The 26367-nt window shown below is 47.5% G+C and overlaps 1 protein-coding gene and 1 pseudogene across 2 annotated transcripts in view; one reads left to right on the top strand and one right to left on the bottom strand.

Annotated features, from left to right (window-relative positions):
- Positions 1-6258: 6258 nt before the first annotated feature.
- On the bottom strand, positions 6259-6376 carry LOC116279595 (small nucleolar RNA SNORA11; annotated as a pseudogene).
- Positions 6377-7339: 963 nt separating this feature from the next.
- The window catches only part of SYK (spleen associated tyrosine kinase), a 90352-nt gene continuing 71324 nt past the window's right edge, over positions 7340-26367 (top strand). The window contains exon 1 of one of the 2 annotated variants that reach the window (XM_072952422.1): positions 7340-7787. The gene's annotated coding sequence lies outside the window, so the exon portion shown is untranslated. The remainder of the gene's footprint in view (positions 7788-26367) is intronic. The other variant, XM_072952423.1, reaches the window with a different exon arrangement.

The raw sequence follows: 26367 nt of genomic DNA, 5'->3' as shown, positions 1-26367 counted from the left end.
TTAATATTTTTTAACTTTTTTTATTGAGTAATAGTTATTTTACAATGTTGTGTATCTAATATTGTTAAGATGGAAATGCTCCCAAACTGACCTACAGAGTCAACACAATCTTTATCAAAACCCCAGCTTTGGTTCTTGCATAAATTGACAAGTTGATCCTAAAATTCATATAAAAGTGCAAAAGAAACATGATCGCCAAACAACCTTGCGAAAGAACAGAGCCAGAAGATGCAACCTTCCCAATTTCCAAGTTTACTACAAAAATACAGTAATCAAGACTCCACAGTTCTTGTGTGAGGAAAGGTACATAGATCAATGAGATGGAATTGAGAGTCCAGAAATAAACCTTTACATTGATCTTCAACAAAGGTGTCCAGGTAATTAATCGTGGACAGATAAGTTGTTTCAACAGCAACTACTGTTGTGCTGGGACGACTGGAGACGTGCATGCAAAAAAAAGAAAAAAACTGAAGTTGGACCTCCACCCAAAGCTATATACAAAAATTAACTCAAAATGGATCTGAGACATGAATGTATGAGCTAAAACTATAAAACTCCTAGAAGAAAATACAGGAGTAAATCTTCAAGATCTTGGGTTAGGCAATGGTTTCTTAGATATAACACAAAAGTACAAGCAAAAAAAGAGAAAAACTGGAGAAACTGAACTTCATCAAAATGAAAGAACTTTGTTCCGCATACGACACCATCAGAAAAGTGAAAATGCAACCCTCAAAGCAGGGGAAATATTTGCAAATTTTATGTCAAATAAAAGACTTGTATCCAAAATATGTAAATAATCCTTACAACTCAGTAATAAAAAAGATATGAGTCAATTAAAAAGTGGGCAAAGGATCTGAAGAGACACTTCTCCAAAGAAGACATACCGGTGACTATGAAGAACATCAAAAGATTTTTAGAATCGTAACATAAAGGAAATGCAAATCTGAATCACAATACGACACCACCTCACACACACTAGGATGGCTGTGATCAACACGACAGTCACATGAGATGACAAGGATGTGGAGAAACTGGAACCTTCCCACACCACGGGTGGACATCTAAAAACGGTGAGGACACCTTGGAAGACAGTCTGGCGGGTCCTCAAAATGTTATGCATAGGGTTACCGTATAACCCGGCAATTCCACTCCTACTTAAATAGCCAAGGAAAAAGACATAACATCGTATCCACACAAAGACCTGTATACAGATACTCATGGCAGGACTATTCATAATAGCCAGAGAATGTCCAATGACAAAACAAACAAAAGAGTACAGGCATCTCCATGCCAAGGGATGTTATTTGGCAACAAAAAGGAACACAGTATGCTACAAGAATGAACCTTGCAACCATAATAAATAAAAGAAGTCAGTCACAATAAGCACATAGTGTATAATTCTATTTGTACGAGATGTCCAGAATAGGCAAATCTAGAGACAGAAGAAGAAAAAAGCAGCATTTCCCTAGGGTGTATGTGTGTGGGGAGTGGGTATTGTGTGAGGTGGGGAGAATGGAGAGTGAGTCCTAGTGGGTAGAAGGTTTCTTTTTGCGGTTAAAAGAATTCTAATATTGACTTTGGTGATGGTTGCACAACTTTGTGAATATACCTAAAATCATTGAATTGTACATTTTAAATGGGTAAGTTGTGTAAATGTAAGTTAGATCCCAAAAGATGTTGAAACTGTATTGCATTTTTATAAAAAAAATAATTATGAGATCTTGCTATAAGGAAAGCAATTTGATTGAAGAGGTTTTCATTAAGGCAAAAATAACAGCTTGAACTACTTTCCAATTAAGTAATTATATTTTTAAAGCGTAGCCTTCCAGGCAAGTGCGTACTTATCCGTTGAGATGTGCAAAGGTGGGAGCTATTTTTGAGCATAAATTTTTCCATCATTTGTAATCTCCGATGCTTAGGATCATGTCTGGCAATAAACGACACACAATAGTTGTTTGCTGACTTGAACTTCATGCAAAATAAGAAAACAGAGGTACACGTGGGAGACGTGACTTGCTCGGAGTCACGTGGCCAGGAAAGGAACAATGTTGGGACCACAGCCCGTATCCTCTGACGCCTGATCAGTGTTCCTACCACTGGTTTTAGATGCTTGTGTCCAGTTCAAATGCTGTCCTTGGTCCTTAGGTAATTCTGCTCTTTTTTTGCTCAAAACTTCACTAACAACAGAGAAAAGCAGGAAGTCCATCATTTGTAAGTGAAAAGTTACATTTAAATCATGGTTGAACTGGCGAGGGGAAGACAGATGCTTATGACCAGGTTGTGGAAATCACTGAGATAAAGCAATTCATCTCATCATTCTGTCAGCAATTCTGGCCAATTTGTCAAAATTAGCTTGTCTTCAAAGATAAGACAGGGCTGAGCTATTACTTTGTATAAAAAGGTTCACCTACATTGTTTTAACATTTTTATTGGTTTATAATCACTTTACAATGTTGTGTCAAATTCAGTGTTCAGCACAATTTTTCAGTCATTCATGGACATATACACACTCATTGTCACATTTTTTTCTCTGTGAATTATCATAACATTTTGTGTATATTTCCCGGTGCTATACAGTATAATCTTGTTTACCTATTCTACAATTTTGAAATCCCAGTCTATCCCTTCCCACCCTCCACCCACCTGGTAACCACAAGTCTGTATTCTCTGTCTGTGAGTCTATTTCTGTCCTGTATTTATGCTTTGTTTTTGTTTGTTTGTTTGTTTGTTTTTGTTTTTTAGATTCCACATATGAGCGATCTCATATGGTATTTTTCTTTCTCTTTCTGGCTTACTTCACTTAGAAGGACATTCTCCAGGAACATCCATGTTGCTGCCAATGGCGTTATGTTGTTGTTTTTTATGGCTGAATAGTATTCCATTGTATAAATATACCACGTCTTCTTTATCCAGTCCTCTGTTGATGGACATTTGGACTGTTTCCATGTCTTGGCTATTGTAAATAGTGCTGCTATGAACATTGGGGTGCAGGTGTCATCTTGAAGTAGGGTTCCTTCTGGATATATGCCCAGGAGCAGGATTCCTTGGTCACATGGTAAGTCTATTCCAAGTCTTTTGAGGAATCTCCATACTGTTTTCCACAGTGGCTTCACCAAACTGCATTCCCACCAGCAGCGTAGGAGGGTTCCCCTTTCTCCACAGCCTCTCCAGCATTTGTCATTTGTGGATTTTTGAATGACGGCCATTCTGACTGGTGTGAGGTGATACCTCATTGTAGTTTTGATTTGCATTTCTCTGATAATTAGTGATATTGAGCATTTTTTCATGTGCTTTTTGATAAAGTGATAAAAATGGCGAATTTTGCGTTGTGTGACTTTCGTCTTAAAATAATTTGTATGAAAGCACACCTGTTACAGTCCTGATTCTGGATTTTTTTCCCTTTGTATGCTGATAAAATTTTTCTTGTTAATTTTACTATTTCAACAGCTGGAATTGAACATTATTTTACTTGCAACCTAAAGCATCGTGTGTAACTTGTGTATTTTTAATGTGAAATAGACAAAAAGAGGACCATGCATTCTAGATTTTTAAATATGCAATCTATATTCTATAATGAAAACATGTGTGGCATTAAATCCTGGATAAAAGTGGTGAAATATTCAGGGTGTTCCAAGGAAGGTCCCACTATCTGAGAATAAAAGAACCATCCCTCCCCTTTTCCACCACAGCTCCCTCCTACCCCTCCTCAATAAAAAAGGGAAAAAGGGAGAAACAAATGTAAAATTGACCAATAGGAACCAAACAAGAAAAGGAGAAGTGCTTAATGAGATGAACTTCGAAAAGGGTTGGCTCACGTGAAAAAAACAGAAGTTTGAGAGTATCCCCATGAAGGCACGCCCCCATCTCCCAGAAACCACACCTTCCTGTGAGTCTACAAAATCCTGACAACTCTCACTCAGATCTTGAGAGAGGAGAGGGGAGCAATTGTTCATGCTTAGTTTTTCCCAGGTTTGACTGTGAGTAGTGAACATGGCTGCTCTGGACACGAGGGCAAAAAGAGAAATGGCAGCAGTCTGGCTGAAGAGCTGGGGGACTGAGGTAATGCTCAGGATGCTCCCAAAAGAATGGGGTAAGCTGTCCCCCTCCTCCTCTGCCGCTGAGGAGGGAACCCTGGCGCACGCAGGCCAGCCTCACGTGGGAGAGAGGAGCCGGGCGGCACAGCTCCAGCTAAGCGCCCTGCCCCACCCCTTGCTCAAGGGCTGCAGTAAATCCAGCAGCAAGGGAATTATAACCCTCAGACTACAACCCAGAAAAGGGAGCGGAAGAGACTCCGACATAAGGACCCAAGAGCTGTCTCCCCCCGCGGAGCAGAGCAAAGAGAAGGTGTGGGCAAAACAAGGGACTAGTAACTATGCCAACGAGACAAAGAGTCAGAATAAAAGATGGAAGATGAAGAATCTCACGCAAGGAAACCAGAGATTAATGGCTTAAAATTGTGAAGAAGAGTAATTTCTGAACTAGAATTCTTTACAACCTGAACCATCAATCAACCTTGAGGACGGAAATTTTTCGGGTAGGAAAGGTCTTTATATCAAAAGACCTACTTCCACTTCTCAGGAAGCTCCCGAAGACCGTGTTCCACCCAAACGATGGAGTGAACTAAGGGAGAGAGGAGTGTAGGATTCAGAACACACAGACTCCAAGATAAAAGAGAAACAGATGAAATGAATCCCTGAGAAACTGTAACCAGCAGTTGGCCCAAACTGTGCCCAAATTTCCAGCCCCGATTCATGTCACATTCATATGTAAAAACACACAAGCTGAGAATTTACCTTCAGTTGCCCAAACACTCGTTGCACCCTAGGCTTCTGACAGAAGGGAAGGCAAATTTTCTCTGAAAGAAAGTACCTTCTCCCTTGACCTCAACTCATCTCCACAGATAAATTTTCAAGGATGATCAGCGACGCACAGTCTAACGCCACCAAGTCCACAAGGAAGTTAGGCACCGTGAGCAAGGGCCAGGGGTAACACTCAGACGACACGAGCATACATGAAAGATTTCATATGGTGGGATCAACCCAGCCAAAGCATATATAAAAATATCTATTATTTTTAAAGAAATAAAAAAATTAAAGAGTCTACAGAGAACCGGAGAGTTTAAAAAGTGACGGCGTCGGGAGTCCCTGAGACCATCTGCAGGCAGGGCTCTGTTGGGACGTCTTCCAGAACTCAGGGTCTAATCACGGCTGAGACTGATTGTAATGAAAGCAAAGGCAGCAGAGGGAAATGGCTCTGAGGGGGAGGCAGAAAGGTTGGGAGAAATGTATTGATTTTTAGGAAGATTTTTTTCCCCTAGGTATTTGTGTGATGGTTTTAACATTTAAAAAAAAAATCATTAAAAGCATACTAATTAACTTTTTTGAGGTTAATTTGTGCTTTTATTCACCAGGATACCTTGAACACAGTGGTGTGCAAACTTTTTTGGCCTAAAAAAACACATTTTGCATCACAATCCAAACACAGACACATATATAATATATACTTATATATATAGAACTGAAACAAATGTTTTGCCGAAAATGTGTGCCCTAACACTGAGAGCTAATTCTCTCTCTCTCTCTCTCTCCCCCCTTTTTTTTTTTCTTTTTTAATTTTAAGACTTTTATTTTTGGAGCAGTTTTAGGTTTACAACAAAATTGACAGAAAGGTAAGGAAATTTCCCACATACGCCAGATTCCCCCCTCCTCTCCACACACACGCATAGCTGTTATCAACGTCAGTCTCCAGAGTGGTAATTTTTTTTCCACCAAAGATGAGCATATGTTGACACATCACAGTCACCAAAGTCCGCAGTTCAGCTTAGGGTCCACGCTAGTGAAGTGAACAGTGTCGCACATTCTGTGGGTTTGGGCAAGGGTACGGTGACGTCCGTCCAGCCTTACAATGACGTATAAAGTATTTTCACTGCCCTAAAAACATTCTGCACCCTGTGCATTAACCACCCCGTTCCCCGTGCGTTAACCACCCCATTCCCCATCCTGCTGGCAACCACTGCTCTTTTAACTGTCTCCATAGTTTTGCCTTTTCCAGAATGGCACATGGAATCTTTCTTTTTTATTCCCTTGAAAAGAGAGGTTCAAAGCCCTCATGTCTATAAGACCGCTGATGGCCCGCCTATGCACGGACTGGACAGGTTCTCCGTGGCAAACTCCCCCACTAAGTTCTGTAGCTTGTCTTCCAATATTGAGCGCTGTGCCACTGGTCTGGCCCGGCAGTGACCTGGAGGTGCAGGGAGACACGTGTAGGGTGTTTGTTCATAGGCCGGGCACCGATTTTGTACACCCTGTCACAATGAACCCAGATTCCTGTTGGTTGTGAATACGGAGGAGCCATTTCTTCAGTCCCTCTGCTCCCCTCCCATCTTGTCTAACTACCTTTTAAGAGGATTCAATGCCGGGAAGGAGTATAGCAGTGCTAAAAGGTGGCTTAGAGATGGATCCAAACCTTGACCTCATCTCCAGTGAGCGTCCCTAAGAATCACTGTAATTCTGTCCATTTCCAACAATCTTACCACCTGTATGGAGGTTCTGCAGCCTCTGTTTAGAGACCGATGGCTACTTTCTTGGCTATTTGCAGTAACATTAAGTCCATCAGTTAACAAATACAACCAAAATAAAAATCCTTCACTTGGGCTAAAAATTTAGTGGTAGAAATGAAAAGGAAGAGAATGTCCCAGTGAAAAAGGCTGAGGGAATTCCAATCGAGCAGAAATACTTTCTATCATCTTTTTTTTTCCTCCAAGGCAATTATAATCTAACACACTATATGTTTTATTTTATTGACTGTATTTTGGCTCTTTTTTTTAAATTCTTTTATTGAAGTACAGTTGATTTACAATGTTAGTTTCAGGTAGGGTACAGCTTTTTGAAAAAGGCACCACCAGCCAGTGTTACCAGGAATGTGAGGGTCTGGAAATGGTTTTATGGAATTCTGAAGAGGGCTAACAATAAAAGGGGGTGTGGTGGGGTGGAGGGGTTGGGGGAGGGGAAACAGATGGGTATTTTTAAACCATTTTAAAGAGGAGGGAGGATTAAGCGTAATTTATTTCGCCTCCAGATGTCAGAGCTGGTTGTGAGTAGAAGGAAGCAAGTTATACTCACTGCCAATAACCTTGTAATGATTACAGGCCCAAGAAAACAGCCGTGGTGGGCAGGCTGGGCTCAACCCGCGGTGCGCTGCGATGCCTGACGCTCCCCTAAGGCAGAGGCCACCTGGCGGGTTCCATGGGCCTTCGGATCACCCGTCAGCGGGAGCATCTTGGGTTGGTGCCTGGGAATCCTCGCGGCAGTGAATGAGGTTGGCTTCCCAAGCAGCTGCACTGACCGGGCGCGCCTCTGGGCGGCTGCGGGCTCTTGGAAGGAGCAGAGGGCAGGCAGGCCGCGTGGCGGGCGTCCCGTTGTTGGCCGTGCGGCTTCTTTGCATGTGAAGGCCCCTGTGCCCCGCCTTCCGCGCGCCCCCTCCCCCGGCGCCTCTCCCTCCTCCCCTCCCAGGGGGACCCGGGGGCGCGCGGCCGGCGGGGCGGGGCGGCGGGGCGCGGCGCCCGGGAGGAAGTGCGGGCCTGCCCGGCGCGCTAAGGAAGTTGCCCAAAATGAGGAAGCGCCGCGCGCTGGGCGGCTGAGGCGACCCGGGCGGCAGGAGCGGCGAGGAGCAGCAGCGGGCGGCCAGGCGCCGCGCCCCGAGCTGCCCCCGCGCCCGCCACCGCGCCCGCCACCGCGCGCGCCCGGCCTCCGGGGCCCCGCGCCCCGCCCTCGCCGCACCTGGCACAGGTAGGTGAGGCCGCGCGCTCGCCCGGCTCGGCCGGCGGGGACCCGGGGCCCGGGGGCCGCCTTTGGACCGAGGAGGGCGGCGAGGGAGGGGAGGCGGCGGCGAGGGACGAAGGATGCAGCCCTTCCTCCTGCGCCCGCGTCTGTGCGCCCAGGCACCCCGGGCGGGTCCAGTCGGGGCCTTCGGACTTTGCAAATCGGAGGAAATTTTTGATAAAATGTTTCTAATAAAAGCTGGTGGGCTGTGCCAGCTCTTCTCCTAAACCGAGTTAGTGTGTCTCGGGGTCTAGCTTCTGTACCGGGAGCCAGGGGCTGGGTCCGGGCCCGGGGGGCTGCGCCGGGACCCCGTGAATTCCAGAGGCTGCAGCCAGTGCAGAAAGTGCGGGCGCGGGCGGGCCCTGGGAGACGGGAGCTGGAATCCGCAGCTCAGGAAGCTCAGGTCCCCGGGCTGGGAAAGAGCACATTTTCGTTTGGCCGTTCAGAGAATCCGCCGAAAAACTTGACTTAATTTATTGAAGCGACTCAGTGTAAAGATGCTCATCTGCCTGCAAAAGTTTTACTTGCCCATCTTGTACTACAGAAAGAAGGAACAGTTGCATAACAACATGAAACTTTTGCGGGGAGGGTAATAGTGGTGGAGCGCGTGCTTAGCGTGCACGAGGTCCTGTGTTCAAACTCCAGTACCTCCGCTAAAAAAAAAAAGTGAAACTTTCAGAGCCACTATTAAAATGTAGCATGATTGCTTTCTTTAAAAAAAATAATTTTCATGGTGCGATAACTTAATTAGCCAGTGAATGATTTGGACGCCAGGAAGGTTTGAGGCAGTAAATTGTGAATTTGAATTAAAATGTTTTTGGCAATACGGCTTCAAAACCTTAGGCCTACCTAAATAACTATAAATGGCGATTCATTTTTGGTCTGTTTGAATATTAAGAACTAGGAAGGCAGCCATTGGAGAAGTTAGTTTCAGTCTTTTGGCCGTTTCCGGTGCAGTTTCTTGGGAAGAGAATCTTGTTTCACCGTGCAATGTGTTCCTGTCACCAACCCAAGCCGCTCCTGCTTACTGGCGAGGACGAGGCCCTGGAATCCCGCCTGGTGGCTTTGGAAACCGGGTTGCAGATGATTTTAATGAGTTTGCCTGACTCACCGAAGATTCCCGTTGAACCTAAGTTAAGCTGTTGTCTGGAGTTACTCTTTTTTTCTTAAACCCCGGAAGCATTTCAGTGTTTACTTAAAAGACTTGGGGATAGCCCACATCTGAATCTTCCTGTTAAGGGGAAAAAAAAAATCATAGGATGATGGAGAGTTCCTGAAAGACACGGAATTGATTCTAGTATTTGTTTTGTTCTGTTTGAGTAAGAACAAATTCATTGCTATTGAACGGGCAGCATTTTAGTTACATGCAATTAAATTCATTAATGTGCACCCTGTCCTGGCTGGAAAAAAACAAAAGCTAAACAGTGCAAGGGTATGTTTGTCTCTGAGCTAAAAAGTTTAAATACTTGTGTAAAATATTTGGTGTTTTAATTGAGAAATCTTGTCTATTGAAATTATTTTAATGAATTATTTTGTTCTATCTACATCATACTTTTGTTTTGCTGTTTAGGGAAATTTTGCAGTACAATAGAAACTGATGTCTATTCTCTGTATTTGGAGTGCTTCAGTATGTAGGATTTTATAAACAGTCTTAATAACCAGGATGGTTTTAATGTTCGAAACAAGGCTAAAAGCGAGGTGTGCGTTTTAGGGCTTACCCCTCCTGAGAGATGGAAACGTCAGAAAGATCGTTTTATCGCTAGATGTGCACTTCAGAAGTACCTCACTTTGGCTTTCTTTAGGTTTATACTTGGTATTGTAAGCGCAGGTCGTGCTTCTCTGGTCTTAAGCGAAAGACGTAGTGGGGCATCAGGTGTGCAGCACACAGCTGATCCGTGATCATTACCCAAAACTCTTGTGCCCAGACATGTTTTGGAATTCAGGATTTTTCGGGATTTAGGATTCAAATCTAGCGTCTAAGTTTCAGCACTGAGAAAGACGTCTCTCGGGGTTTAGAAGGGTGTGCCTGCCTCCTGGCACCACATGTTACGCGGCGTCCGACACAGCCTGGGCGGATCCCGAGAGCCCACCCGGCTGTACTCCTGCACCGACAGCGTGAACAGTCTCGCTGAGTGACATGAGACTCTACAAACAGCGGTGTGTCCGTTTAGGACAGGCGTCGTCCCTAAACGAGGTTCCCTATGAAACTTACCAAAAAAAGAAAAAAAAAAAAAACCTTTGTTTTTCAGAGCTTTTTGGAGTTAGGGCTAAGGAACTGAGTCTGCATGCGACTCCAGGGAGCTGCCGTTGGCTTTCGAAAGGAAATTGCGTTTCCGTTGCTCAACAACTCACACGTTCCAGTAATTAGATGGATTGTTCCCTTCTTTTCATTATGTCTGAAATGGCCAGACTTCAGTGAATTTTCAGTGATAACAATCAAAATTCTGCTCCTCCAAGTGGAAATAGGATGTTTCGTCCTTAACGATGGATTGTGAAACGGCAAAGCTTCTGACAGTCTGATTCTAGAGAAAGATGACAATAGCTTCTTGAAGAAGGGGTGTCATCACACCCTTCGCGGCCGCAGTGTCCTTGGAAGAAACTGGTTCCTGTTCACCTTGCGGCTGGTTTTATTTCTGTTACCGGTGCCTAGGAATGGCAGGGTGCTTCTTATAATCTGAGCTAATTTTTGCTTTCTCAACTTTGACCGTATAGATTTTTCTTCCAACTCACTCACCACCACTCCACCCCCACCACTGTCTTCCACTTCTGGCCTGTTTAGCTGCAAACGAGTGGAGAGAAAATGAGCAGCTGAGGCTTTTGGGTGAGAATTTTCTTTTAAAAAAGGTCTACACACTGCATGTTGCTTTCCTTTTAAAGCAGTTGAGCTCCGAAGGCAGAATCTTAAAGAGAGATTGGGATTAAATTGCCTGACTTAATTATGTCTTATCTTTCTCTTCTACTTTGGAAATGAGCAAGTTGGGTGTTTTTTTTTTTTTTTTAACTCAGAAAAAAAGAGGTTTTTTGTTTTTTTAACTGAGAAATTGTGGGAAGATTTAAAAAACTAGGCATATTAGGATTTTAAAGGAAAAGCTTGTTCATTCATTTTTGTTTTATTAGCAGGGAAGTTTTTTATTAGCTTAGAGTTTTGTCTGGCAGAATGTTAGCTTGGGCCACTTCATCAATTGGATTTTTTTTTCCCTTAAGAGTTAATTGTGTAAATTTTGCCCTATGAATTCTGAAAGGTGGTTGAATTGGAATCTTAAGTATAGTCCAATTTAGCCACAGCCAAAGATTCCATTACAAGGAAGAATAAATACTAAATTTCTATTACAGTAGATTTAAAAAATCAAAAATGACTCTCCCTTGATGCTTTTATCTCTGGGAAACCGTGTTTATTTTTGGTGGCTTCCAGAGGCTGATGATGGAGGAGAAAGATGAGGGTGATTAGAATATTGGTGGCACCTCAGTGACCAACGGGGATGTACTGAAACTTGTATGATGGACAGTGTCTGGTAACCAGCATCCTCTGTCCCGGGGGTACCCACCTCTGACGCTGGAGCCCTGGGGCAGAGCATGGATGTGGGAGGATACTGGGCTTCCAGACTGGCGCGCTGAGTGTGAAATCTTTGCTCCGGGCAGAGGCTGAGCAGGCAGCAGGACTGACCAGGAGAGTGTGCGGCCGGGGTCAGGGTAAGTGAGGTTCAGGCCTGGGTGCAGCCAAAGAGGGGCGTGTGGAAGGATGGAAGAGGGCCGAGGGCCAAATTTTAGGAAAAACCGCAGTTTAAAAATTGATTTTGTTCAGTTATGCCCTGCATGGCTGCGAAGAGCATGTGAGTGTCCAACAGGTGACCTGCTTTCCCGTTCCGTTTGTCTCAACTGATGAATCTTCATGCTGGCCTGGTCAGTCTGACAATGGATTAAATGCATCCGTTTCTCTTCAGTTGTCATAAAAATGTTTTGGTGTGAACAGAGGTAACTTTTCTTTTTCTTTTCTTTTAATTTATTACAGCACCTTCCCCTTCTCTAGTACTGCTCCCCAAAAGCAATCGTTTCATCTTTTTTCACTATTTCTTCTGGAATTTTCCACGTCATTTTCTGATAATCTGCTCACTTGCTTTTTTTTTTTTTTTTTAAGTATACGAGTTTCAGACAGTGCCTTCTGACTTCCTACTCAGAGAATCAAATGCGCCACCGCCCTGGACTCTCATTACCCAGGATAATCATTCTATAATTTGGGGTTAAGACGCTATTTGGTGTTTATTGTGACCGTGTTTACTTTGAAAGCCGGTGTACAGTATAGTTCCCTTTCCTTCCTTATGCCCCGTGTCGCTTTTCCTGGGGCAAACTCTTGTTTCGTTTTTGTTTTTTTTTTTCAGGTCTTGTACTCCTTGCGATGGTCTCCCCAACTCTCTGACTCCCAGCTGAAACTCCCCCTTGCTCCAGTTTCCCCCTGAGTCAAATATACCAAGCAATCTTTCAGTTTCCCTCTCTTTTTCTGGAACCTTCTGTCTCCCTGCGCCAGTCTGACAGTTTCTTTTCAGTCTCACTACATACGTATTAATAACCGAAGCATGTTTTAGGGAATTGATTGGCTAAATACATTTTCTGCAAGTTTTTTAATTTACTTTCCGGGGTCTTAACATACTTCTTCTCAACATTCATGTGCCTTGTAAATCCATTATCATAATTGTTGCAAACATTTCCCCCAAACTTTTTATTTCTGTGGTTATTTGATTGTTTGTACATTTGATGACTTTTTGCAGCTTAGAACTTTTATAGCTTCTCCCATCAGGACACATTCTGAGTCCTGCTTCGTGAAAGGTTATTTTTAGCTCCAGCTTGGCAGTTAGCATCTCCGTTTCAAATCCGGCTCAGTGTCACCGCTGTGTCTGCTCTGACCGTGATGTTTTATTATCTGATCGAAGGGACTGCGTGTTTCCCTGGGAACGGGGAACCTCAGGGCTTTGATCGGATGGCTGGCCTCAATTCTTTTGATTTCTGAAGTGGGTACCGTGCAGTTGTAAACGGTATTCCCAAGGAAGCTTTCCTGGCTCAAGCAAGCAAGGTGCTAGGCAGAATGAAGTTGAATAAACAGGATTAGTGCCGTGGGCTTCTTCAGAGCTGTGCAGGTGATGTCACAGACAGGGCATTTGTCACTGCGCCCTCCCACCGCTGTGGCCATGGGATGCTCCTGGAGCATCTTGGGGACCAGGGCTCTGGGGGTCAGCTTTGGGAAACACTGGGTAACTTCCTGCTGCCCCTTTGCAAGAGCCTCGGGCTCTGCTTGGCTGGAGGCAGAACACTGTGGTTATTTTCAACTTAAATGCTAAGAACATTTGAATCACTTGATTGCTCTCATGCCTCCAAGTCACATTCACTGAATATTTTTATCAACAGTGGTTGAGCGTAGGGGTCTTAGGACCTGCTAGGTTCCAATCCCGCTGTGTTTTCAAGCTACCCCTTGAGTCTCTGCAGATGGAACGTTGGTTGCAGGGGGTCTCATCGTGATGCACGACCGCGACCATGCGTGCAGTGCCCATCCCTGGCCCGCGGTTAGAGTTGATGTCACTGTCACAGTCCCTCCCAGGCGGGTGGCTCTGGAACCTGCCTTGGACGGCCTTGGACGGCCGCTAAGCATAGCACTCCCAAACGGGTCACAGCTGAGTAAGGCCTGCTTCTGAAGTTAGTTTCTCTGACCTCCAAGATGGGAGAAATTTCTGTCTTTTTTTTTCTTTTGGAAAAGTGTTAAATTGCATTGTTAGTGCACAAGTACATAGTCACCGGCGAAGAATTCAGGGAAGACAGACGGCACTGAAACCTTCCTTGAGCACCAGCCCTCACCCCAGCCCGCCCGCACTGACGGAGGGCAGTTCTAAGTTTTCATCCTGCACATTCATGCGCGTGCATAGGTGTGTGCATTTTTAGAAGACGTAATGGTGGTGGCGTGTATGTCTGTGTGTGTCTTCTTAATATCCATATCATCCTGCAACTTTTAAAATTTAATCAGCAGTGTTGGGGGAGCCCTTCCTAGCAGCAACCGTCGTGTTTCACTTGAGAGTGGGAAATATGATTGTTGATTGATAGACCTTTCAGATTGGTCTTTCTGGTTTTTTGACATAAGCAAAGCTCAGAGAACACACTTTCTCTTTCATCTTTTCCCTCTCTTTTACCCTTTCCGTTGAGTTTCATGAAACTGACAGGTTCAACTTTTTCTCAAGGGAGATCTTCAGCCCTGTCCATCTTGTTATTCAGTCCATCCACTGAGTCTTTTACATTTCAGCAAACAGGTGGGCGAGCACGGATGCAGGGGAAGTAATTAGTTCTTTACTTGTTAAGTGACACATCAGGCTTGTTTTTATTACTGGTCCCAGTGTGGACATTCTCTTCCTGCCGCATGACCTGTGTGTCCCTTGGCACCTGCTCATTTGATGCCTTTCCTTTGTGGGGTGAGCTTTCCTGATGGGCTTGGTGTTTTTAGGGTGCAGGCTGCTCTGGTTTCCGAGGTGCCCTCAGAGCTGGTCTTTTAAGGCTGTGTGCAAGGCATGGCCCTCTGGTAACCTGTCCCCCAGGAGATGGGAGAGAGTGAGACAGGAGTGGGGCAGGATGAGCCAGTAACCAGTGTGTAGGGTGCAGGCGCTCTCTGTTCTGCACAGATGTGGCCATACGCTGCCTCTCCAAACGCATGTCTTTCCTGCAGGGGGACTTCTGTCGCTCTTAAGGGTGCCGGAAGCTGAGGGTTGGAGAGGGCTTGGCCGCCTGCCTGCCCTCAGCTCTGCTCCTCCCCCACCCCCCCGACCCACTCCATCCCACCCAGGCTTTGTGATTTTCAATTGTCTAGGCACCACGTTCCTCACGGCCATCCCCCTCGCGGCCGTCCCCTGCTGTCTGCACTTCGGCTGTGGTCCCTCTCTTCGCTTGTGAGCCCACCTTGCTTTGAGTCCTTCAGAGATCCTGGTGGTTTCCAGTCCACTAGTAATTTGCCTCTTTTTCTCCCCAGCGGGGTTATGGATTCGTCTATGTTACTGTTTTTAATGCTGTTTCTTTGCCTTTTCTGCATCTGTAGCTGCTGTCTAAGCTTGAAGCGGAAGTCCACCACTTCCTTTTTTTTTTTTTAGCAACACCCATCAGCTGATGGTCATAGCTGTGAAGGAAGTGACAGCCGGGAGGAAGGAGAAGAGGTCTCTAGAGCAGGGGTGGATGATTCTCTGGTCTTCACTGTCGCCCTGGGAGCTGGGCCCGCCATCCTGCAGCTTGGGCAGGAAAGGTGTCTCATGAGAGGGCTGCCTCGTCAAGTCCATGCTGAGGAATAGCAAATGGCCAGGCCCAAATCGGAACTTTCTTAGCAGCATGTTTAAGGATGCACAGGATGTTAGAAGGGGAACGGATCTCAGGCAACACCGAATCAGCCTGCTGAGATGCGGGGAGGCCCAGAAAGGTGCAGTGACTTTGACTTGTCCAGCCGCTAAGCCATGCCGCTGTGATCTGCAGCCCAAAACCTAGGTATTTCTAATCCAGAACCAGAACCCCTATCTGCTACTCTGATGAGGAGCATGAAGGGACCTGCTGCCGGGCCACCAGGTGAAATTTAAGGTCCTATCAGGGGGCACAGGAGCCTGAGAAGGCGGCTGGAGGGTGTAAGCTCAGGTTTGAGCTCAGTTTGACATGTCAGTTCTACTCGTTTCCCAGTAGTTTCAGAAAACTTAACAGTAAGTTAAAGATAATAACAACTTTGTAGCTTTGTGTTGAGAAATTAAGCAAACTCAGTAGGAAGTGGACAAAATAAACCCTGCATCAGAGAGAGGTTAACATGAGAACGTGTGATGCTGTTGGATGTCCCTCCTTCTGACAGAGTTTGAGCTTACTGTCCAGGTTACCGTCCACGGTGAGCTGATGTCACGTGGGGAGCTGGCTGAAAGGGACGCTGTGTACACATCAGGCCTGCATCCCTGTGGCTGTCCCCACGCGGGGTAGGATCGCTGCTGTCTGGGCACATGACTGTCCCGAGGGCTGGGGAGGGGGGGTGCGAGGCATCCTGGAGGTTGGAATGGAGCAATGGTAAAAGGAAAGTTTCAAGTTCAGCTCCATTCCAGGGTGGAAACAGTTGCGATGCAGGTGGGTTTTCAGTGGTTCAGGCAAAGGAAAGGCAGCTTGACCACCAAGGAAGTCTTCTAGAAAGAAGACGAAAAGGTCATGTATGGTCTCCCCGAAGGAGCAGAGATACGTGCAAGCTGTTCCTTCTAGCCGATCCTTCCTAAGAAAACGCTGGAAGCTCACCACCGTGAGTGGAGGCCTGGTGTGTCGGCTTGCTACAGGCACTGGATCAAAGCACAGACCGGGCAGCTGACACAATGGACGCTGATCGTGTCACGGCTCTGGAGGCTGCAAGTCTGAGGTCAAGGTGTGGGCAGAGCTGGCTTCTCCCGAGGTCTCTCTTTGGTTTGTGAATGGCGTCTTCTCTCTGTATCTTCACATCTTCCTCCTCCTTTGCATGTCTCTGTGTCCTAATTGCCCCTTTTATGAAGGCATCAGTCACAGGGGATTTGGGCCCACCCCAGTGATCTCACTGTAACTTTGCCACCTCTGTAGAGGCCCGATTTCCAAGTGAAGTCCCATTCTGCGGTCGTGGGAGTCAGAACTTCAACGTGCGAATCTGGAGGGGAAGCAGTTCAGCCCACAGCAGTTGGTTGGATGGAGTCTGGCCTCTCCTCCTGGTGGCCTTGCCGAGCTGCCATCAGGAGCATGAGGAGGGCCTCTGGTGTCACTCTGGGGAGACTTCTCAGCCAGCTGGAGTCAGCTTCGTGCACAGCTGATAACAAACATGGTGGATGTGCACATTCACACAAAACTAAGCAAGTTAAGATGCTCAAGATACAACTTTCCTTCCACCTTAGATTGGCAATTTTTTTTAAAGAAACTTCTAAGACCCCGAGGGAAAAAAAAATGAAAAATAAGGTTGATAAGGAGAGATACATTTTACAAGGTCTTAAGGCAAAACTGCAGTGGAGAGTGGAGCAGCAGACCCACATTCTGTGTGGAAATTAGTGCCAAGCAAGGGTGGCATTTTCTTCCCAGCAGTTGGGCGAGGGAACATGGCTTATTAACGAATGCTCTGGAGAAAAGTGGCTAATAATTTAGGAAAAATAAATAAAATTTTGCCCTGAATACCAAAATAAGTTCCAGAATGAACAATAAATAAAAACATATTGAAATAGTAAAAGTACTAAAAGAAAATGGATGAGTTTTAAAATAATTGTGAAGAAGGCCTGCAGAAATATGGTAGAAAATGTGGAGCCATAACTGAAAGAGGCTGATGGTATGATTTTTCTGAAATTGTAAGCATGTCCCTCTACAAATGAAAAATCTATATAAATAAGTGTAAGATATATTTATTTTCAATGCCTGTGGTAAAGGGTCAGTAACCTTAATATGCAAAGAGTTCTTTCAAATCAACAAGAAAAAGACATACACTCCGATAGAAAGGTCAGTCAAGGACACAAGCAGCTAAAAAGGCAAATGGACCAAATGCACATGAATAGACTGTGCTTCTCTATGATCTCGAGGTGATTTAAGGACTTGCTGCGTGGTGAGCTGTGGGGAAAGAGCCACTCCCACAGGTGGTGCTGGAAGGGCTGTTGGGTAATATTTTCTGAAATGTAAAATGCTCATGTGTTTTGACTCAACATTTTTACTTTTAGGAACTTATTATGGACATATATTGGCAAAAGTTGGGAAATCTATAAACAGACAGCAATTCATTGCAACATTTTATTTTGTAATAGCAAAAAAAAAAGAAAAAAGAAACAGACGTCAGGAAGGGGACTGGTTAAACACACGGCGGTGTGTGCCTGCATTGGCTTCATCTGTGGTCTTTTATAAAATGTGGACTCTTGTAGACCAAAATGTAAAGTCTGTCCAAGCTATGTTTGCTGAAAAAGCAATATGTCACTGTATTTCTAAAAGCACATACATGCACATAACGAAATAAGTTGCACTGGATTGTTATTTACTACATGTGGATGCAGATCTGCCTGTACTGATGTGTGCGTGCGTGTGTGTGTGTGTGTAAATATGCAGAGAGACCCAGAAGCAAAGGCACCAAACTGTGAGCAACAGTTATCTGGGGAGGGCAGTCGAATCAGTCTGGGGAGAAAGAAAATGGAACGCAAAACATATTTGACGTCTGCGTACGGATGAGTCCAGTGATCATAATCAGATAAGAAGGTCTGCTTGGGAGGCTGGGGGCTAAGGAGGATGAGACCAGGAAGAGAACTAATTCAGAAACGAAGCCTCCATCACGGCTGTGGGGGCCATTCCGTCCCCGGGGGGGCTTGGAGCGGTCGGGTGGTTCGCCCAGAGCTGAGCAGCCGAGGTTCTCAAGCAGCCCGTGCGCGGTCGCCACCTGCGCTCATCTCGCCCGCTGGGGCCCGGGCCGCCTCCGGAGATTCTGCTGTGGGCCTGCCTTGAGAGATTAACTCCGAAGGCCTCCTCACCCCTCCTCCCCCAAGTGCAGCAGCCAAGGTGGCGAGCCACCGGCTCAGAACGAGTTCGTAGGGTTTGATAGCACACGAGCACGTCTTCAAAGCCTGACACGATTTCCACCAAATTTGAATTTTTTGGTTACACTTTGTATAGTGGCAGTGGTGTGAGCCTTTGATTGCAAAGACTCTGGGCATGTTAGATGTTGCATCCCCTTGTGTGTGTGTGTGTGTGTGTATGTGTGAAAGAGAGGGAGAGAGAGAGACAGACTGAGGGCAAGAGAGGTCAATTGAGAGAAAGAAAGAGTTTGAGAGAGAACTGGCATGTTTTTATGCTGCAAACACTCCATTACTGGGAACTTGTATTCCCAAAGTCTGGGGGTCTGTGACGGTGAGGAGGAAGGCATTTGAGTGAGAATGTTAACGTGTTCTCAGCACGCTGCTGTGAAATTTTAAGGAGGTGAATGTGCCAAAAAATGATTCTCAGAGAAAGAGTTGTGTGTCCTGATCTCATAGAAAAACTACCCATTTTAATAATAATAAGTTTTTTAACCCAAGATAACGTGAATGATTTCCATCTTTAAGGTTTGGTTCTAGCACTACTCGCAGTCCAGTGGACCTTTTTCTGTCAGATGGTTGGTTGCCTGCCTGTTTCACATGAGATGGTTTTTTATTTTTCCTCATGGGAAGGACGTGAGTGACTGGTCTCGCTCTGAGTGGAGAGCTGGGGCCTTGGTTTCTTGGTGTCTGTGGCTTGGCTTCTGGGCCTGGAAGGCCGCGGCAGGTGGTGACGGAGGGGCTGCTGTCACTGGGGGCCGTTTGGGGACAGTCTGTGGCTCTCATTCTTGGTCCTGACTCTGTCCAGGTACATCCGTGGGAGCACTGTGCCCCACGCACTTGGGGACCCCCAGAGCTCGTCACATGCACCCACATTTCCACTTTGTAATAAAACTTCTAGGACCACCACTGCGACCCATAAATGTCCTGTTTGCATAAGTGGCTTTGAAGCCCCTCTGGGGGACAGCGTGGATGGCGTAAGCAGACCGTCATTCCATCAGTCCGTGAAACTGCATAAGCCCCGGCCACCTCATCTGCAAAACGAGTCTGGAAACACCTGCCCCTGGGCAGCTGCGGCTCCGTGACGCACTGTGCGTGTGGCTATCATTAATAAAGAGAAAACCTAGAGCCCCACGCTTGGCCCGAGTAGGAGGAACATCTGGAAGGGAGAGGTGTCTGGACACACAGCCTGTTCCTTGCGGTGAGTTGGTAAGGTTCCCTTTGTCGACCCGCAGTTCCATCGAGCTGGTCCCGGGAGGTGCTGTGTGCTGCTCCACCCCTGACACCCAGCCCAGGTGAGGACAGGTGACCTCTCCCCAGCTTCCTGGCCAAGGATCCAGAACTGTGCTGTTCAGAATGGCTCCACCAGTCACATGTAGCCACAGACATTTCAAATACTGAAAAGGAAATAAAATGTAAAAATCAGTTCTCAGTCACAGTGGCCACGAGCCACATGTGGCTGGCGGCTCCGTGTGGAGCACAGTAGAACAGGCACCTCCATCATCGCGGGCGGTTTGAGGGACAGGTCAGCGACACCGTGTTAGCCGGAGCCCCACTCCGTCCCTCCTGGGGAGTCAGCGGGCACAAGCCTCTACCCCCTCCCACCTTTCCTTGCTCTTGATACCATTGCATGTGGACAGTGCATCGTTGCACTTTTCCACGTGTGGACTCCCCTGCCTCCCATTTCCGTAAGGGGCTCTGACCCTGGGAAGTGGTGGTGGCACCAAGATGCCTACACCCTTCGGATGAGACCCCGTGTCTTGTCCACGGGACCTGACCTGGCCCTTCCATCCTCGACACGGTGGCAACCTCCTAGTCACCACAGCAGCCTCTCCCCGCACAGACACACACGCACACACACGCACTGTGACAGCCTGGCTTACTGACAGGCTGCTAATGAGTCACATAGGAACTGAGCTGATTCCCGGCACTTGTCTCGGCGCAGCCTAACGGGAACCGAGCTTTGGGGAATGCTAATTAATGTGTCCATCCTTGGGTTAAGCGCACTTGGTTCAGAATTGTTTCTGAAAGAATAAACTCCTTTTTTAAAAATTTTTCTTGCTCAAGAGGATTTAGAGGTCATGGAGAAAACACGAGCATTTATTCTCTATACGCAGCAAGACAAAATCCAATGTCATTTTCGCAAAATGTCTGGCATCCAAGGTTCTGTCCATTTTCAAAGGGAGATTTGAAGAGGGAGCGTGTGTTTCTCATCAAGGGAAGATGTGATGCTGATCCCATGACCGCGTTCTGTGCTTTCAGATGCAGCAGAACACGACTCTTAATTTTGGGAATGCGCGCCGCGTGCATCTGAGGGCTCTGACAGCATTGGAAGGAGCCAGGCACCCACTGGGGGCAGGTACACCCCTGGGTGGCACGTGCATCCGTGGGAGGCAGGTGCATCCCTGGGTGGCAGGTGCATCCCTGGGTGGCAGGTGCATCCGTGGGAGGCAGGTGCATCCCTGGGTGGCAGGTGCATCCCTGGGTGGCAGGTGCATCCGTGGGAGGCAGGTGCATCCGTGGGAGGCAGCACCTGCCAGAGGGCGAGGGGGCGGAGGGGGCGGGGCAGGAGCGCCAGCCTCCGCCTCATCCCCCTTCTGGGCGGCGCGCTGATGCGCAGTTTGTCTCTGGAATTCCTGGGCTGCTCCGTTTGAGGAGAGAGAAAATACCACAAGCGCAGCCGCTGGAGGGGTTTGCTAGTTAACAGAACTTCCGTCACGATGCAGCCGGACGTCAGGAGGCGGAGCGGCGCGCGTGCTGCTCGGGCGCCCCTGCTTGGGGACAGGACGGGGCCCGGGCGCGGCCCCCTGCGCCGAGCTCCCGCGCTAGCAAAACCCGCGCCGAGAATCAGGCCGCGGGACGGGGCCCTGCTGACCGAAAAGCGGTTCCCAGAGTGATGCCTTCACCGTTTTTCCTTAGAATCCTACGTGGAACTTTGAGGTCCTCGCTCTGTCCCTCTTGCCCCAGTCCCTTAGCCCTGGCCTCACTTCAGCGGCCGGCTCTGTTTGCATCCGTTCTGAGCCCCTTCCAGAATCTTCCATAAGGGGGCAATCATTTTAGAACAGTGATTCTCTGTCCAGGCTGCTCACCAGAATCACCTGGAAAATTTTATAAAATAACAAAAAAACACAAAAAGCCAATATCATGAAAAAGAATATGGAAACAAATATATGTATGTACATGCATGACTGGGACACTGTGCTGTGCACCAGAAATTGACACATTGTAGCTGACTATACTTCAATTAAAAAAAAAAAAGGAAAAGAAAACCAGAAAGAAGAAAAAAAAATTGTGGCGTCTGGGCCCCGCCCGTCCCCGGAGGTTCTGTGGAACCTGTCGCCGGTGCTTAAAGGACCCAGGTGGTGCTCACCTGCAGCCAGGTGGAAACCGCTGCTCTGGTGTAGAGCTCGGCCGTGAACTTGCCGTTGAAGACACGCAGGTGACTTTACGTGCTCACCCAGCACCCGGGGCGGCAGCTCAGGCTCTCGGCTTTAACTCCCTGGGCTGCTGTGGACCAGGCGTCTGCACGGTTAAGAAGCGTCTGCAGGGATTTTAAAGCAGGTGCCTGGGAGGTGTGGTGCGTGTGCTTCTTGGCTTTTGGACTCTTGGCAGAAGCGTCGGAACCCTCTACCGCCTACAGCCCTTTAATCCGTGTCCTGAAATTGCGCTGCTCAGAGCCAGCCCTTAGCGCAGCTGGACCGCTTGCCTCCCCTGGGGACACCGCCCCTCGGCCGCCCGGCTTGGAGCGCGGCCGGGGAGAAGCCTGGAGCCCAGCACTCGCCCCCCCTTCTTAGGCTCCTGGGTCAGAGACTCCAGGAGGAAAGTCCTCTTTCATTTCTGGAAATGTACTTTAATTACAGCTCCAAACCTCTGCTCCACCCCTTGATTTAAATTCTCTACCTCAGGGACATCGGTCTCACGTTTTGGATCTCCTTTGTCCTCCTAGTGCTTTTCTGCTGAATTCTTTCGCTCTTCGTCCCTTCCGTTTCATTTCCCCTGAGCTCCTCCGCGCCGCCCGCCGGGTTCTCCCATCGCAGTCTTCACGTCTGTCCTCTTCCTGCCGTTGGAGGTAACAGGCAGCACCGCTTCTCAGCCGCGCTCGCCCGCCCTGCTCTGCGGCTTGTTCCCGGGGCGCCCCCCGCTCCGCCCCGACTCCCGGGCCTCCGTTTCCAGCTGCCGTGTCGGCAGCGCCTCTTCCGTGAAGCCCTCGGGGTCCACGGCGCTCGGGGGGTCGTGACTTCCTCCGCCTCTCGGGGCGGTTTTCTGGCCAGCGTTCTTTGGACCGTTTGCTCTTCTTGTTGCTTCTCTCCTTTGGTTCTTCCAGGGTCATTGTACCGACCCGGGGTAGGTTCCTCTTCTTGGGAATGAATCACGTCGGGGGGCAGCCCAGGCTGTACTCCAGCCTGGGCAGAATCTTTTCCTCATGTTCAGTAACGCTTTGTGTGTGTGTGCGTGTGTGTGTGTGTGTGTGTGTGTGCACGCGCGCGCACGTGAGAGAGAATGGGTTTAACATTTAGGGCGGCTGCCAGCCATTCAGAACCTCCTCTCCACCCTCGGCAGCTGGCTGGCCTCCCCCTGCCGGGTGGGACCCTGGCTCTGCAGGCTTTGAGGTGTGCAGTGGCCCCTCTTCCTCGACCCTCTTCCTCGAGGCTTTTCGTGCTCCCAGCGGGAGCCTTTGATGCATTTGGCTCTGTCCCCGCAGGTGGTTGTTCGGAGTACGGCGCGTCTGCTGACTCCGTTCCACTTCTTTCTTGTTCTTTTTGCGGAGTGATTTCAGAGAGAAGGGGGTCATGACATCTCTCCTCTGTCAGCACCCAGGCTGCCTGATATTTTGATACTGATCTTACAGGGCAGCTTAGAGCAGCTTTTTTTGTCAAACAACTAGGTTTCTGTAGGAACAGTAAGAAGCAAACAGATAAACAGCAAACAACGTCAGAATGACCAAAAAGCTTCATGTGGCACTTTTTTAACATTTTTTATTGATTTATAATCATTTTACAATGTTGTGTCAAGTTCCAGTGTAGAGCACAATTTTTCAGTTATACATGAACATACACATATTCATTGTCACATTTTTTTCTCTGTGAGCTACCACAAGATCCTGTGTATATTTCCCTGTGCTGTACAGTGTAATCTTGTTTATCTATTCTACAATTTTGAAATCCCAGTCTGTCCCTTCCCACCCCCTGCCCCCTTGGCAACCACAAGTTTGTATTCTATGTCTTTGAGTCTGTTTCTGTTCTGTATTTATGTTTTGTTTGTTTGTTTAGATTCCACATATGAGCGATCTCATATGGTATTTTTCTCCTTCTGGCTCACTTCACTTAGAATGCCATTCTCCAGGAGCATCCATGTTGCTGCAAATGGCATTACGTTGTTGGTTTTTATGGCTGAGTAGTATTCCATTGTATAAATATAACACATCTTCTTTACCCAGTCATCTGCTGATGGACATTTAGGCTGTTTCCATGTCTTGGCTATCATAAATAGTGCTGCTGTGAACACTGGGGTGCAGGTGTCATCCTGAAGTAGGGTTCCTTCTGGATATACGCCCAGGAGTGGGTTTTCTGGGTCGTATGGTAAGTCTATTCCTAGTTTTTTGAGGAATCTCCACACTGTTTTCCACAGTGGCCGCACCAAACTGCATTCCCACCAGCAGTGCAGGAGGCTCCCCTTTCTCCACAGCCTCTTCAGCATTTGTCGTCATGTGGCTCTCCTGACTTCTGTCAGCCTCGCTGGTCTACCTGGCCACCAGGGCCATGTTGCTGGCTGGCTTCTTCAGCTGTCCATCATGTTGATTTACTGGCTGCCTCCCACCAGCCAGGAACGGTGCTGGGTGCAGGGGCTATACCAGTAGCCCACGTCCTTCTCTGTGCTCAGGGGGTTCACGGTCAAGTTGAAGGAGAGAGCAGGACCAGCAGCAGGCCTTGATCAGCTGTAACTTCGTTTACTCTTCACAGCAGCCATTTAAAAAATTCAGAAAAGGGCAGCACAACTCATAATTCACAAACGTGGCCAGTTTACCATTTCGGCCTTTATTTCTCCTAGGAGAAGAATATTCCAGATAAAGTAGAAGTTACACCCCTTTTGTGGAGAGTAACTTGCCCACGGCCAGAGAGCCGGGGAGCAGCAGGCCCCTCTGTGTGCAGAGTCTGTCTGTCCTCTCACTTACTTCGCTTTGTGCACAGCACATTGATTCCGTGCGGCTCGCCTGCAGCAAGGGCCAGCAGCTACGATGGTAAACCAGACGGGGGTTTCTCACGCCATGGACTGATTTCTGGTAAATATAAATACAGTCCACGGTTTCGCGAGTGCCAGGAGCCAGCTAGTGAGACCCAAGCAGAGCGAGGGAGATGTGGTTATCAGGGGCTGAAATGAACTGAAACATGGATTTTCCAAATGCACGTACCTCGTCACCCTTGTTTTGATTTTTAGATAACCTGTTCCTTCCCATCCAGTTTGTTCGTGACCATCGAGGCCCCTTGTGCATATTCTAGGAGTCCCTCAAAGTGGATCAAGAATGAATTTAATGCCTTAAAAACTAAAAATAGAGTTACCATATGATCCAGCAGTCCCACTCCTGGGGGGTATATATATATATATATATATATATATATATATATATATATACACATCTGTATGAAAGAATCACTTCCAAGTAAATCTCTTTCTCATAACCAGGCAGTGATTTTAGGCAGGTTCCCTTCCATCGGCACAGCTGGAGGCTCGTGACGGTGTGCTGGAGCGCACCCCCACCAGAAGGTCCTCGAGACTCGCGGTGTTCAGACCTCCAGGTCGTCACAGGTCCTTTGTGGCACGGGCTGGCTCAGAAGGCTGTCAGGCAGAAACCCCTCTGCACAGCAGGACGACTGCAGGCTTCTTCCTCCAGTGAGGTCCTGGGGCGTCATACAGCTCAGGTGCGGAGGGACAGGGCCACGCCTGGAGTGGCCCCAGGAAGCCAGTTGTGTCTTTGAGCAACGCTCAAGGCAGAGTTTCCAGGTCCCACTGCAAGCGGGCTCAAAGCTTTGGTTTTTATCTGGGATCGTTCCTCCAGCCCAGATGCAATTTATAAAACAAAACGCTGATCAGTACGAACAGAAACAGTGCCCCCTAAATAGGTGAGCATCACACAGCCAGTAGGAGAAGAAGGTGGTGGAACAGAGCCGCTCCTCAGCTGGGCAGTGCTGAACCCACGCAATTCTTGTGATAAAGAACGTTGTTCTTCGGAAGGCAAAGCATTGGCCATTGTAGCAACTGGAGGTTTCTGTGAACAAAAAACTTTAAGTCAAAGTCAGAGAGGAGTGCTTGGTGAAGGCTCTGTGTTTTCCGAGTTTCTCGCCCCTTGTGCTTTGGTCCTCTTCATCTCTGTGTGTGCTTGGAGGGTGGGCGTTTGGGCCTAGGGTGCTGCGGCCATCCCCACTTGGCCCAGGAAGGTCTATAAAGCACCAGAGCATCTTTCCTGATCGTTCTTGCCCCGCGCTGCCGTTGATTTGTCCGTGTGCAATGTTGGGCTCCCGTGCAGTCAGAGTGGTGGCTGATGGGGATATGCTGTAAATTTGTCTTTGAAGCCTGTATTATGTAAGATGGGTTTTATGCTCTTTTTAAAATACTTTTGCATGAAACAAACCCTCCATTTTTTACCGTGAGTATTTTGTAACGTGCAGACACACGGAGAGGGGTGTAGTGATCATGCGTATACTCAGAGCTTAGTTGCGGTAATATTTTGCCATTTTTTTTTCTGAAGTGCCTTCCAAGGAAACTACAGATATTATAAAAGATTTCGTTCATAAACGCTTCAATAATCCTCTTTGAAAAAAGGCAGGATCATTACACAGTTACCCCACTAACACGATCAGCACCAGGAGAGCTTGTAATTACGGTGTCGCCCCGAGTCTGCTGGAAGCCGCAGAAGTTAGGGGCTGAGAAAGAGGAACGTGGGAACATGCCATCCTACGGCTGAGTGGATGAGACAGCTTACACGAGGAGGTCATTTCCACCAAGCAGTGAGGGTGTGC

Source organism: Vicugna pacos, chromosome 31, assembly GCF_048564905.1.
Source record: "Vicugna pacos chromosome 31, VicPac4, whole genome shotgun sequence".
Lineage (NCBI taxonomy): Eukaryota > Metazoa > Chordata > Mammalia > Artiodactyla > Camelidae > Vicugna > Vicugna pacos.
The sequence above is the reverse complement of the archived record's forward strand: the minus strand, read 5'-3'. Positions and strand labels throughout refer to the sequence as shown.